The sequence below is a fragment of the Miscanthus floridulus genome, unplaced genomic scaffold (assembly GCF_019320115.1).
Source record: "Miscanthus floridulus cultivar M001 unplaced genomic scaffold, ASM1932011v1 fs_2_2_3, whole genome shotgun sequence".
Classification (NCBI taxonomy): domain Eukaryota; kingdom Viridiplantae; phylum Streptophyta; class Magnoliopsida; order Poales; family Poaceae; genus Miscanthus; species Miscanthus floridulus.
Window position 1 is genome coordinate 1 of NW_027096542.1, and position 13,481 is coordinate 13,481.

The 13,481-nt window shown below is 41.2% G+C and overlaps 1 long non-coding RNA gene and 1 pseudogene across 2 annotated transcripts; one reads left to right on the forward strand and one right to left on the reverse strand.

The window, feature by feature from the left end:
- Positions 1-6,068: 6,068 nt before the first annotated feature.
- Positions 6,069-9,082, reverse strand: LOC136531189 (uncharacterized). 2 transcript variants are annotated; one of them, XR_010777979.1, is made up of 3 exons: positions 8,955-9,082; positions 8,067-8,177; positions 6,069-6,223 (listed from the first exon to the last, which is right to left on the reverse strand). It is a non-coding gene; the product is annotated as an uncharacterized lncRNA (long non-coding RNA). The 2 variants fall into 2 exon arrangements; XR_010777978.1 differs by having other exon boundaries at positions 8,951-9,079.
- A 205-nt stretch (positions 9,083-9,287) lies between these two features.
- LOC136531188 (low molecular mass early light-inducible protein HV90, chloroplastic-like) lies at positions 9,288-9,718 on the forward strand (annotated as a pseudogene).
- The last annotated feature ends 3,763 nt before the right edge of the window (positions 9,719-13,481 follow it).

A 13,481-nucleotide genomic window follows, 5' to 3' on the forward strand; every position in this document is an offset into this window, starting at 1 on the left:
GTGTTCAGATCCGGGTGGATCTAGCAATTTTGAACCGGGAATTTCAGAAAGATTAAAAGAAATGATTTACAGATTTTATTTAAATGCTTTGGAAATTCATAAATCAAAAAATATTGCTCCAAATTTGATGAAACAAATTTTGCTAGGTTTCTTGTGACTAGATCTATCTGTTAAAAATATTGCATGTGGTTTTTGTGATACTTTTGTATAGGGTTTTATTTAATTCTTGTATTTGCTGTTATCTTAGAAAATATCTAGTAAATAGAATAATTATCAGAAAAATATGGTTCTAGTTTTGTTAATCTCCTTTAGTGATGTACTTTGTAGGAAAAATATATGTCATGCATGTTCTATAGAGAAATATTGATGTGTAGTTCAAGTGCCTTTAATTGATGATTTTTGTTATTTTAATAGAGAGCAAAAATTGTATAAAACATGTGTATGATAATTTTTGTGCAGTGATTGTTTACTGTGTAGAACATAGGAAAAATATTAAATCTATTGTTTGATACTTTTCATAATACAAAGTATTTTCATGCTCATATTTATGCCATAGCTTGTCATTTTTGTGTAGGCTATTTTACTTGTCCAAATGCAATGAAAATTTTATGGTAGTCTACTTAGAGTAGTACTATGCTATTGTAATTTTCTCAAAGTTTATGAGCACCAGAAATATATGTTGCTGTTGTAGCCCTAATTTAAAATGAAATAAAATAATCTTCTTTAATGCATGTTTAGTTAATAATGTTTGCTTTGGTGTATCTTTGAAGCATCTTAGCTTGCCATGGTGACTTGGCATGTTAGTACAGTGGTTGCAGTAGTAGTATAGTAGTACATGTTCTTGGATGATGTTGGCTACCTTGTAGAAGAGCTTTACTTCTACTATGTCCAATAAAGTTAAACATGTTCATCTACATTCCATGCATCATGATCATTATATGTCATCTCTCCGATGCACCTATGCATGAACACTTATACATCTGCATCATACAGGATCGCAGGAGGAGTTGCTAGTAGCAGTTCAGGAAGAGCAGACCGGGACAGATCCACAAGAAGTCCAGGCACAGGAGGTGCCAGAGGAAGAGGAGCAAGGAGAGGACTTGCCCGAGTGCGTGGATCATCAACCTAGTTCGTTCGAACGAGGCAAGCCCCGAAGCATTCTAAGTCTCCTACTTTATAAAAGCAATTCTTTCTATATATGAGTTTATATATTGTTGCATTAAGTTATAGGAGTTGATTGAAACTGTTGATGCATTTATTACTATCCTTGCCTACCTTATTACCTTTTTACCCTGTTAGGTCGGGATCGAATAACTGCTTAGCCTTGCTTAGACCGGTAGCGATCGGTGATTTCCGGTCACCTACATTTATAGGTGGTTACTGGAAGAATTTAGCTATGGAAAGAATGATATCCTGGAATTAACCATGTGTGATGGATAATTGGAGACCGGACAGAAAAGTTGGAGGCAACTAGACAGGGTTCTGGGGTGCTGTTAGTTTTCCATCTGTGTCGATTAAGGACCGATCATTGATTGTCCCTCTTGTCATGTTGAACGCATGCCTCATATTTAGCTGGCCGAATAAAGTATCTTTCGACCGCGAAGCTAGTGACACTATTCGAGTCGGGATAAACTCAGATTGGCAGACTGGTGCTGAAGGGGGTATGACGGAGACACAAAGAGTGAGCCCAAGGTGCGTCCTGGCTGTCGGGCGGTCCCTGGGTAGTGCGGTCCATGACTGTTATCCCGCGGCTACTTGGAAAGTGTCATTAGTGATCTGTAGCTCACTTGATCGGTGAGTGTGGTTTGTGTGAGGAATAAATCACCAGCTGGTTAGGAATCGATTCGAATCACCATCGCTCCTAGATAGTGAGCACTTGACTCGAGCTATAGCATTGTAGTAATTATGATGGAACACTGATGGTTATCTGGATGGTATGGAATATGCTAAATCTAAGTTGGTAACTGGATGTTGTTGGTTAATCAAGTGATTGCTATAGTATTGGTGCTTACCTAGATTGATAGGTCATAATAAAGATGATGCAGAGTACTTAAAATGGTTTCTTCATGATAGCTTATGCTTTTCGCAAAGGAGTCAGCTAGCCTACTAAAGAAAGCCTTGCATAATCCTTGGTGTCGCTTTATTTTGGTTTAAGACGGGTAAGTCTAGCTGAGTACCTTCTCATACTCAGGGCGTTGTTCCCATTGTTGTTGCAGATGGTCAAATATACTACGGTTATTGCATTAACTGCCTATACCCGGTGATGGGTGACAACTAGGACCAAGGGCAATGGTCACTCCGTATTTCTCATCTGATGCTTTTGTTGGAGATGACTACCTACTAGCACTGTATCTGAATCAAAAGTGTGTGTGGCTTTAAAACTATTTGCTTTCGCTATTTCAGTTTAAACTTGGGTTGTAATAACTTTATGTTCTAAACTCTGATGTATCCAACTATCATTGCGAACTTTATGTAACATGGGACGGTGATTGCTAAACTTGTACGATCTTGGTTTGTATGTCGATTGGTTTGAAATCCTTCGTGGTTTCACAGACTATCAGGTTATACGGGCTTAAGTTTGCTAAATTATCTGATCCGGCGGAAGATTTCCTTAATCTCGTATAATTGGTCGGTTCTGTTACAAATGACGCTAGGGTTTGGGGATGAGCCACGACGTGGGATTTTTGTTCGGGCGAGACGCGCGGACGTCCGTCAGATCGGATCCAACGACGCAGATCAACCGGGCCGCTCTTGGCCCAGGCGGGTGAGCACGCTGGGCTACTTAGCTGGCCCAGGCCCAGGTTGCGGCCTGGGTCAGCGCAGTGCACACGCACGCGAGTGAAAGGCCAGAGCTGGGTCGGGCCACTATGCCAGTTCCGGCCCAAGTTCAGTTGTTCTTTTTTTTTATTTTCTAATAATTGCTTATTTCTGGATAATGAAAAATAGCTCAAAGAAAATAGAAAAGTAATTTTACCCTGTGGGTAAAATTCAATAAATTGAGTATACGTTTTTCGCTGCTAAAGAAATTGTTTATTCTCCAGTTATTTTGAACCAACGTGATATTTAATTGGAGAAAAAGAGAGTTTTTCTGCTGCTAAAGAAATTGTTTATTCTCCAGTTATTTTGAACCAACGTGATATTTAATTGGAGAAAAAGAGAGTTTTTCCGCTGCTAAAGAAATTATTTATTCTCTAGTTATTTTGAACCAACGTGATATTTAATTGGAGAAAAAGAGACTTTGACATGATTATGATGTTGTTATTTTCTGACCAACGTTGTTAATAACAATATCATAATTTTAATGATTTTATGCATTAATTCTATTTCTGCCCAACGGTGATGTAGAGTTAGTGTATAGAACAGTTGTAAATTTTAATGATTTATGCATTAATTCTATTTCTACCCAACGGTGATATAGAATTAGTGTATAAGAACATGTGTAAATTTTAGTGATTTATGCATTAATTCTATTTCTGCCCAACGGTGATGTAGAATTAGTGTATAAAAATAGTTGTATGTTTTAATTTTGATCAATGTTGGAATCAAGACATGCAATTGTTAGAGATCCCCACTACACGGAGTGGAAAAAAAGATTGACCTGGCCTTCATCTTGGCTATGGTGGACTGGGTAGTCATCTCACCGTGTTTCACTGATCCTGTGGCACCGGTGAGGGAGACAAACGAGACTGATGCCGCTTGGGCAACTAAAGAGAGGGATTTTGAATCCTAAAAGATGTCCTATGACCTTGAGCATAGGAAGTGAGTCATTGCCAACAAGAAATGTCTGGCTGTGATAAATAATACGATTGAGCCTACAATTATGGGCTCAATCCCAGAGTGTGACACGGTCATCGAGTACCTCGATAGAATAAAGAGTCAGTTCTCTGGCTCTTTAAAGATATATGCTACCTAGCTGATAAAGCAGCTGGTGATAGAGAGTTACTCTAGAAATAGTGGCACAAGAGAGATCACGATGCGTCGTCGAAATTATGGCCCTGTCGTTTAGGCCATATTTCGAGGGAGAGAATAGAAAGACTAGTTAAGAATAATATTCTTCATTAGAGCTCTCAGATTTAGAACAATGCAGAGAATGCATAAAAGGAAAGTATGTAAAGAAAATTAAGAAAGATGCCAAACAAAGCGCAGGAATTTTATAGATTATTCACACAGATATTTGTGGTCAGTTTTCTGTAAAGAGTGTGGATGGTAATGATTCATTCATAACATTCACAGATGATTACTCCCGTTATGTCTACATTTATCCAATCAAAGAAAGAACAGAAGCATTGGATAAGTGTAGATATTTAAGGCAAAAGTTGAAAACCAACGCAATTTAAAGATTAAGATAGTCAGGTCCGACCATGGGGGGAAGTACTACGGTCGGCATACCCCATATGGCCAAGTTCCTAGACCTTTTGCAAGGTTCTTACAGGAGAATAGCATAGTAGCCCAGTATTATACATCGAACGAACTTCAGCAGAATGGAGTAGCTGAAAGATGCAATCGTACCCTGATGGATATGATGCGCAGTATGATAAGTTACTCCACTTTATAGTTGAGCCTGTGGATGGAGGCGTTAAAAACCGTCATTCATATTCTCAATAGAGTACCAAGTAAGTTGGTGCCCAAAACACCGCATGAGTTGTGGACAGGAAGAGTACCCTCACTAAACCACTTGTGTGGGGGGGGGGCAGTCATGCTGAGGCTATAGTATGTAACTCAAAGATTGGGAAGCTAGATCCCAAAGAGAAGGTTGCCATTTCATTGGCTACCCAGAAAAGTCAAAAGATTTTCGTTTCTACTGTCTAGATAGACATACAAAGTTTGTGTAAACGAGACACGCTGCCTTCCTAGAGGATGAAATGATGAGGGGGAGCTTGGTAGCTCGAGAAATTGATCTTGAAGAGAAGCGGGTGTATGCGCCCACTCCGATGATTCATGAGCCATTTTCTCACTATCTGTTGTCGCTGCACCGACAGTCCAAGATACTGTGGTGCTAGCACCTGTTGTTATTTCGCCTGTGGCAACAATGAATGACGATGAGAAACCTGTTCTTTAGGATCATATAGAACCTATTGCCACACATGAGGGGGAGCAACAACAGCCTCAAACAGAAGATATGCCAAATATGGAGGCCCCTAGAAGGTCTCAAAGAGTTAGAAAATCAGCTATTCCTGCTGACTATGAAGTATATAACACTAAGAAATTTCAAATGGAGGATGATCTCACCTCATTTGAAGAAGCCATGAGAAGTGATCATTCATCAAAGTGGCTTAAGGCCATGGAAGATGAAATGAAATCTATGAATGCCAATAAAGTTTGGGACTTGGAAATAATTCCTAAAAGAGCAAAAATAGTAGGCTGAAAATGGATCTACAAAATAAAACTTAACTCTTAAGGGAATATAGAGAGATGACTTATGGCAAAAGGCTTTACGCAAAGAGAAGGGATTGATTACAATGAGACATTTTCTCCAGTCTCATGTAAGGATTCCTTCAGTATCATAATGGCATTAGTGGCACATTACGATTTAGAATTACATCATATGGATGTAAAGACGACATTTCTCAACGGGGACTTGGAGGAAAATATTTACATGGCACAATCGAAAGGTTTTGTCATGGAAGGAAAAGAACGAATAGGATACCGCCTAAAGAAATCTATTTATAGATTAAAATAAGCTTCAAGACAGTGGTACTTGAAGTTTGATCAGACAATAAGGAATTTTTGGGTTTTAAAGAGAATGTAGAGGACAATTGTGTCTATGCAAAGTTTAAGAATGGGAAGTTTATCTTCTTTGTCATGTATGTGGATGATATCTTACTTGCTAGTAGTGATGTCAGTCTACTACTAGAGACAAAGAAGTTTTTGTCCTCAAAATTTAATATAAAAAATCTTGGTGAAGCTTCGTTCGTTCTAGGGATCGAGATTCATCGAGATAGAAGTAAAGGGGTATTAGGACTGTCACAAAAGGCATACATAGAAAAGATCTTAAAAAATTATGTATGTACAAATATAGTCCCTCACCTGATCCTATAGTCAAGAGCGATAGATATGGGGATTTTCAATGCCCCAAGAACCAATATAAGATCGATCAAATGAAAGTGGTTCCATATGCTTCAACTGTCGGAAGCTTGCAATATGCTCAAGTATGTACGCGCCCTGACTTGACATTTGTTACCGGATTACTTGGCAGATTCCAGAGCAATCCTGGAACAGAACACTGAAAAGTGGTAAAGAAAGTCTTGCGTTATTTGTAAGGAACAAAAGGCCTCATAATGACGTATAGAAGATCTGATTCACTCCATATAGTGGGATATTTAGATTCTGATTATGCGGGAGATGACAGAAAATCCACGTCTGGATATGTATTCACTCTCGTAGGGAGAGCTATTTCATGGAAAAGCTTAAAGTAAACCGTCACTACATCATCCACAATGTATGATGGTTTGTAGCGTGTTATGAGGCAACGGGACATGTGAACTGGTTAAAGAAGTTCATACCCAGTTTGAAGTTGGTTGACGACATCTATAGACCACTTAAGTTATACTGCGATAATAATCCGGCAGTACAGTATGCTGACAACAATAAGTCAAGTGGTGCTGCCAAACATATTGACATAAAGTATTATGTTGTGAAAGATAAAGTCCATGATCATGTCATAAGTCTTGAGCATATAAGTACTAAAAAGATGCTCGCAGATCCGCTTACAAAAGGCTTACCACCCAACATGTTTAGAGAACATGTAGCTAGCATGAGTTTAAGGGAAAGCCTAAAATTCATGGACAAAAGAAAGCCCAAAGTTAAGTATCCATTTCAGAACAGAGTGGTGTGTTGTAGCTGTTAAATCTATCGGCAATTGACCGTGACGATGAAACTTGCTCTATGCGCTAATCTGTAATGGAATGAACAAAAGTAAATGATATGAAATTAAAAGATGGTAGTGAGATCAAGGGGAGAATGTTAGTTGATCTCCACCAATAGGCCCAACGACCTATTGGGCCTTTGGATCTGCGCCCTGATCGGGGGCGCCCAACCCTAATATGGTTGGTGGGCCCCTGTCGCACAACACTATAAAAGATATGTGGGGATCACAGCTCTAATAACGAGGTTGACCGGAGCTGCCGTAACCACCTACAGAGAAACCTAATCCGATCTAAAGAAGGGTGCTGCCAGCGACGGGAAGCCCCACCGACTCCGCCGTCGCCTTTGCATCGCCACTGGACATCGTCTCCACCACGCTGGACACCACCACGCCGAGCTCCCTCGACACCGTTGTCCACGAGGCTGCGGCGCAACTGCGCCAGGGTGAACTAGAGGAACCCTAAGTAAGATGCTTACCCCGATCTACGGTTTAAGAGGTACACTGTGATCTAACACTACCAATTCTAATGTTGACCAGTCATTTTCCATGGACTGCAGTAGGTAATTTTTTTCCTCATTTTTTCACTGCTTAATGCCAATAGTGTCACAGATTAAGTGATTAACTAAATTTTATGCTTAAACAAACTGTTGCAGAAAATATGTAGAGGTACGACCTGCTAATGAGTCTGATACTCATCTTGAAAAGCTGCCAATGCAGCACTTCGAGCAACAAATATCAAGTGGTTACTCTTCAAGTGAGGATGACCAGCGTGAAAGGTTAGTTTTCTAATCGATGGGGTCCTTTCAATTCTTTTTTCTGCAATTCATTAATGCAGTTAATGTTGCCTAAACTAGAGCCTTTTTTAAGTGCGACCGGACGATGCTGAAATACAAAACTTAATGTGTGTCCAGAGCCTCTCTGTCAGAAAACTAGAGCCTCTCTCTGTCAGAAAAAAGAAGGCTTCAATCAAAACATATGTATCAGTTGAGGGTCAACGTGTACCTCACTATACTAATTTTCCGGAAAGATCGTTAAAGTGAGACGCAACTAGAGCTTAGTACTAACTATACAAGTAACAATGTTTTCCTGGTGCTGGAGAAGAGACAGAGCTCTAAATAAAATTCAGTTAAGACAGAGCTTAGTGAAACTAGTATCCGCCACACCATTTATTCTTAGTGTTGACAAAGATGAGTGAAAATACCTTGTACAATCAGTGGAAAATGGCTGCTCCTCAACATCAGAATCGACGGATGGAGGAATATGAGGCAATTAATTGATTGAACAGCCATTGCTGTACCAAGATGCCAAGTAACTGCATATGGATAAAACAACAGCTTAACCCAAAAATGTACCAATGGTTGTTTGACACTTTATTAAGACTAAATAATATGCATGTTCTAGATGTACGCATGTTGGCTTTAGAAAACAGTATAATAAAACCGTCCACTCCAAGAGATGCCCAAAGAAATTGGAACGAGCTACCTAGGCAACAAGAATACCAGAAAAATTAATCGTACAACAAGCCTTATTTTTTTATTAGTATCCGAACACCCCATGTAATATCTTCCTGACACACTTCCTAAATTTTAGTAGCTGGATCCAAAACACCCCCTTAGTCTAACAAAACTACAGCAGAAAAAAATGTTCATAGTTCATGTCTGAAATTCAATTAATGGATACTACTATGAATGGCTGTACTAAATTAGCGGTGCTAGATAACCGGTAACTACCATTATCAAGCAGGGGATGCAAAAATTAATGACCTGTCGGAAATCTAAAGAAAAAACACAAATTATATAAAGAACTCTTCACCTGTCTGGATAACAAATTGTAAAAAAGCAGATCTAACGGGATGTAGTAGAGAAGAACAAAAGCATAGAAGACAGCACTACCAGGATTCAATTTAACGAAAAAAAAACAAAAACGTACTAGATCGAGAAGCAGGGGGACCGATCTGTAAGGGGACCAGAAGAAAAAAACAAATGCTAAATCAACGGCACGAGAGCCTAAGCAAATAGTAGCAGAAAAGCAAATCGGTGGTGACAAAAAATAAATTGAAGGAAGCAAAACAGTGGAGACAAATACGTGCTCGAAAATCTGAAGAGCTGGAGCGGGGCGGCGCGGTGAGGTGGAGCGGGGCGGCGCGGCGAGATGGAGCGGCGGCGCATCGAGGTTGAGTCACGACATGGTGCGGCGGCGGCGGCAGGCGTCGTTGTGGCTTGGGAGAAGAAAAGGCAGCGAAGCAAAAGTTGGAAAAAATTGTCGGTTGTTGTCACGAGCTAACGACAAAGTTGTCGGGTGTCAGACTCATATACGGTGTGCAAAAAATGCTCCAGAAAGAAATACGAGACTTATACCATTTGTACTGTAAAAAGTGGCACAGATCTCAGAGCAGCATCAACGGTTGCATGTGTAGGAGCACATGCCCTCCCCTGTGGCCCTGTTGTACGTACGCTACGAGAGTACCAGTACTAGCCCTCTACTCTCGCCTGCATGCGCCTCAATCACCCACAACCTACGGGACGTGCTGGCGTTCAGCGGGCCGGCTCCCGAGCGCATCAACGGCCGGCTCGCCATGGTGGGCTTCGTGTCCGCGCTCGCAGTCGAGGCGTCCCGCGGCGGGGGCCTCCTCTCGCAGGCCGGCAGGGGCTCCGGGCTGGCCTGGTTCGCGGCCACGGCCGCCGTGCTGTCCGTGGCGTCGCTGGTGCCTCAGGGGGGACAGCGCCGAGGCCAGGAGCGGCGCCGTCATGAGCGCCGACGCCGAGCTCTGGAACGGCCGCTTCGCCATGCTCGGCCTCGTCGCGCTCGCCTTCACTGAGTACCTCACCGGCGCCCCGTTCATCAACGCCTAGATGCATATTACACTACGTAAAAAATAATTTTTAGCAACGGTTCGATTTTTTTAGGGGCGGCTGGTGATAGAGTCGCCTCTACAATGGCGTGCTCAGGTGCTCAGACACCAATCGCCCCTACAAATGGAACAACAGGAACGGCTGGTGTTACAAGCCGCCCCTATAAATGGAGTCTGATTTGTAGGGGCGACTCAATCACCAGCCGCTCCTGAAAATGCTATTTGTAGGGGCGGCTAGTGATTGAGCTGCCCCTACAAATGGCCCTGTATTTATAGCTCCGATTTATAGGGGCGGCTCAATCACCAGCCGCCCCTACAGATGACCCCATATAAAACAGATGTAGCACCTTCTTTCTAATCGGGTCACTCACTCCAACCCATAAAAGAAAGGTGGGGAGACCTTAGGCACCTCCCAAAAATTGCTCTACTAAGAGAAGAAGGTTTTGGTCTCAAATCCTTTAATGATGAGGTTGTAGAAGGTAAGAAAATGCTATTCCATACTTTTTTTAAGTTTTAATGGTTGGTTAGTGAGTAATTAGAGTTTTGTTTTTCTCTCTCTTCTATGGTATTTGAGCTACTTATGAAGCAAATTAGACCCAAATTTTAAATGTACTAAGGTAAATTAGGGAGGGGAACAAGATCATACCCTTATTTAGTCCATGTTTCTTGATTTTAGTGAATAATTAGTTAGTTTTATGGATGTTTCATGTGCATGTGGATCTAGATCTAGGGTTTGGTTTTTTTATTAATTTCGTTTTTGTAAATTTATGTTTGATGAAATTGGACTAGGGTTTGTATGAAAGATATTGGGTAAAGTATAATTGTTGCTAATTGTTGTCTTTGAAAATGTTTATTGTAATCAATAATTATGTATTTTAATTATTTATGGATAAATGGGCCATTAATTAATTTTCCTTTACCATGGTATGTTTGTATGCTTCATGTAATTATATTATATTTATATTCATATATATCTGAAGTATATACAATTATTCTCAAGTAATTATTAATTTGTTTCATTTTTATATATATCTAAATAAGTAGTCCTTTAATGTTTGTTTTGTTGTTGTTATAAAAGATGGAGTACAGGAACTCTTGGATGTATGGTTCGTTAAGGTTCAAGGTAGGTTTTCGTGAAGAGGTGGATAAATTTATTGAAGCCGCAAAGAAGCATGCAACGATATTGAAAGATAATAAGGATATAATTATTTGCCCATGTAAAGATTGCAAGAACCGTATGACATGGACAGATGTGACTATCATCAGATCACATTTGATTATGCGAGGATTTGTTGAGGACTACACACTGTGGATTCATTATGGTGAAACGGTTATTGTTAACAACGAGGATGAGGAGGAATACGACGACGAAACCATAGAATCCCTGTCCCAATATTCAGCAGAGCTTGATGCACGAATGGATTTTGAGTTTGGCAATAAACATGATGGTGATGCTGGTGGTTGGGATGGTAACGACGAAGGTGGGTGCCAATAATGATGGTGGAGCACGTATTGGGGATGAAGATGATTTGGAGGACATGATTTGAGCCATTAGACCAGAGATTTTACTAAATAGCCCGAAAGGTCTAGAAAATTTGTAAAGAGTGACAAAAGCATCGAAGGAGACTGTGTATGGTGTTGAAAAGGGTTGTCCGACACATTGGACATTGCTATGTTTTATGCTTGAGCTGCTCATTCTGAAGGCTAAGTACAGCTGGTCAGACTGTAGTTTCAATGATCTATTGCATCTCCTATCATGGGTGCTGCCATAACCAAACTCAGTTCCCACCAACACATACCAAGCGAAAAAGGTCATAAGTCCATTGACAATGGGGGTTAAAAAAATCCATGTATGCCCCAACCACTGTATACTTTTTCATGGCGAAACGTTCAAGTCACTGGATAAATGTCCCTGGTGTGGGGCCAGCCGGTACAAGAACAATGACCTTTACGATGGGGACGAAGTCTCCACGGGGAAAAAGAGGAATAAGAAGGGTACAAAAAAGGTGGTACAAGAATCTCAGCCCCCAGATGACACTTCATTAGGCAACGATGCAAAGCAGAGAAGAATTCTGCCATGGTAACGTGGTACCTGCCAGTGACTGACCGCTTAAGACGTATCTTTCTAAACCCTAAAGAAGTCACACTCATGACATGGTGGGATGATGAGCGCAAGGTGGATGATGATAAGATTGCAGACTCGGCTGATTATAGTCAGTGGCAAAGGTTTGATGAGAAGCACAAAGAATTCAGCAATGACCCAAGGAATATACGGTTTAGCTTGAGCACCGATGGAATGAATCCCTTCAATGAGAGGATGAGCGACCACAACACATGGCCAGTGATCTTGACCATATACAACATCCCAACATGGTTGTGTCAGAAGAGAAAGTACATTCTCCTCACTATTCTTATTTCTGGCCCTGAACAACCAGTCATTAATATAGACGTGTTCCTCGAGCCTTTGATGCAAGAAATGGAGAGGCTATGGAGGCATGGGGAGCAGATGTACGATGCGTTCCGAAAAGAGGACTTCATATGTAGAGCAATAATATTTGTTACTACCAATGATTATCCCATGCTATTTGCTTTATCTGGACAGATCAAAGGGAAGACAGGATGCTTGGTTTGCTTGGATGGTACTATATGGGTGTACCTAAATACATCCAAGAAGATAGTTTACCTAAGGAACCGACGCTTCTTAAAGATAAGTCATAAGTACCGTAGCAAATTATTCTTTAGATTTTATGACAACGCCCTGGAGATTGAACCCCCTCCGGAGAGACGTCATAATGGAGAACACATGTACAGAATGGTGAAAAACATACGTGTCGTCTATGGAAAGAAGAATCCGGATAGGACGAATAGAGATAGAAGCACACCTCCTGTCGAAGGAGTACCTTTCAAGAAACAATCGATCTTCTTTTAGTATCTGCCTTATCGGCTAGACTTAGAGGTCCCCATGCCATTGATGCTATGCACGTACAGAAGAATGTCTTTGAGAGTCTCATTGCTACCTTAATGGACACAGGCAAGTCAAAGGATGGTCTAAAAGCACGGAAAGGCATGGTGCAGCTAAACGTGATGCCACAGCTTCACCCGGTACCTGAGGCTAATGGAAAATACACTCCGCCCGTGGCGTGCTTCAACCTAACACCAGACGAGAAGAGAGCTATATGCACTTTCCTGAGGGGGATCAAAGTCCCGACTGGGTTTTCAACAAATGTGAAGAAGCTAGTGTCGATGAAGGACTTGTCAATAACACACTACAAGGCTCACGATTGCCATGTGATGCTGACAGTGTTTCTACCTATTGCAATTAGGGCTATAAAGCCAGAGCTTGAAAATGACCATCACTCGCATGTGCTACTTCTTTTCGAAGATCTCACAGAAGACGATTGGCAAGCAAGAGCTGAGTGACCTACATGAATTTATGGTGGAGACACAAAATTAACTAGAGATGTGTTTACCTCCTGCTTTTTTTGATATAATGCCACATCTCATGATTCACATGGTTCATCAGATACAGGCGCTGGGCCCTTGCTACTTGCATGAAATGTGGTCCTACGAGCGGTTCATGTCTGTTCTAAATCGATACGTGCATAATCGAGCATACCCAGAGGACTCCATGATAGAGGGTTACAGTACTAAAGAAGTCGTCGAGTGCTATCATGAGTACCTAAAAGTATAGAAAGGGATTGGTAAACCCGATTCTCGTCACAAGGGTAGGCTGGCTGGGAAGGGCACCAGTGATAGAAAAGTGTT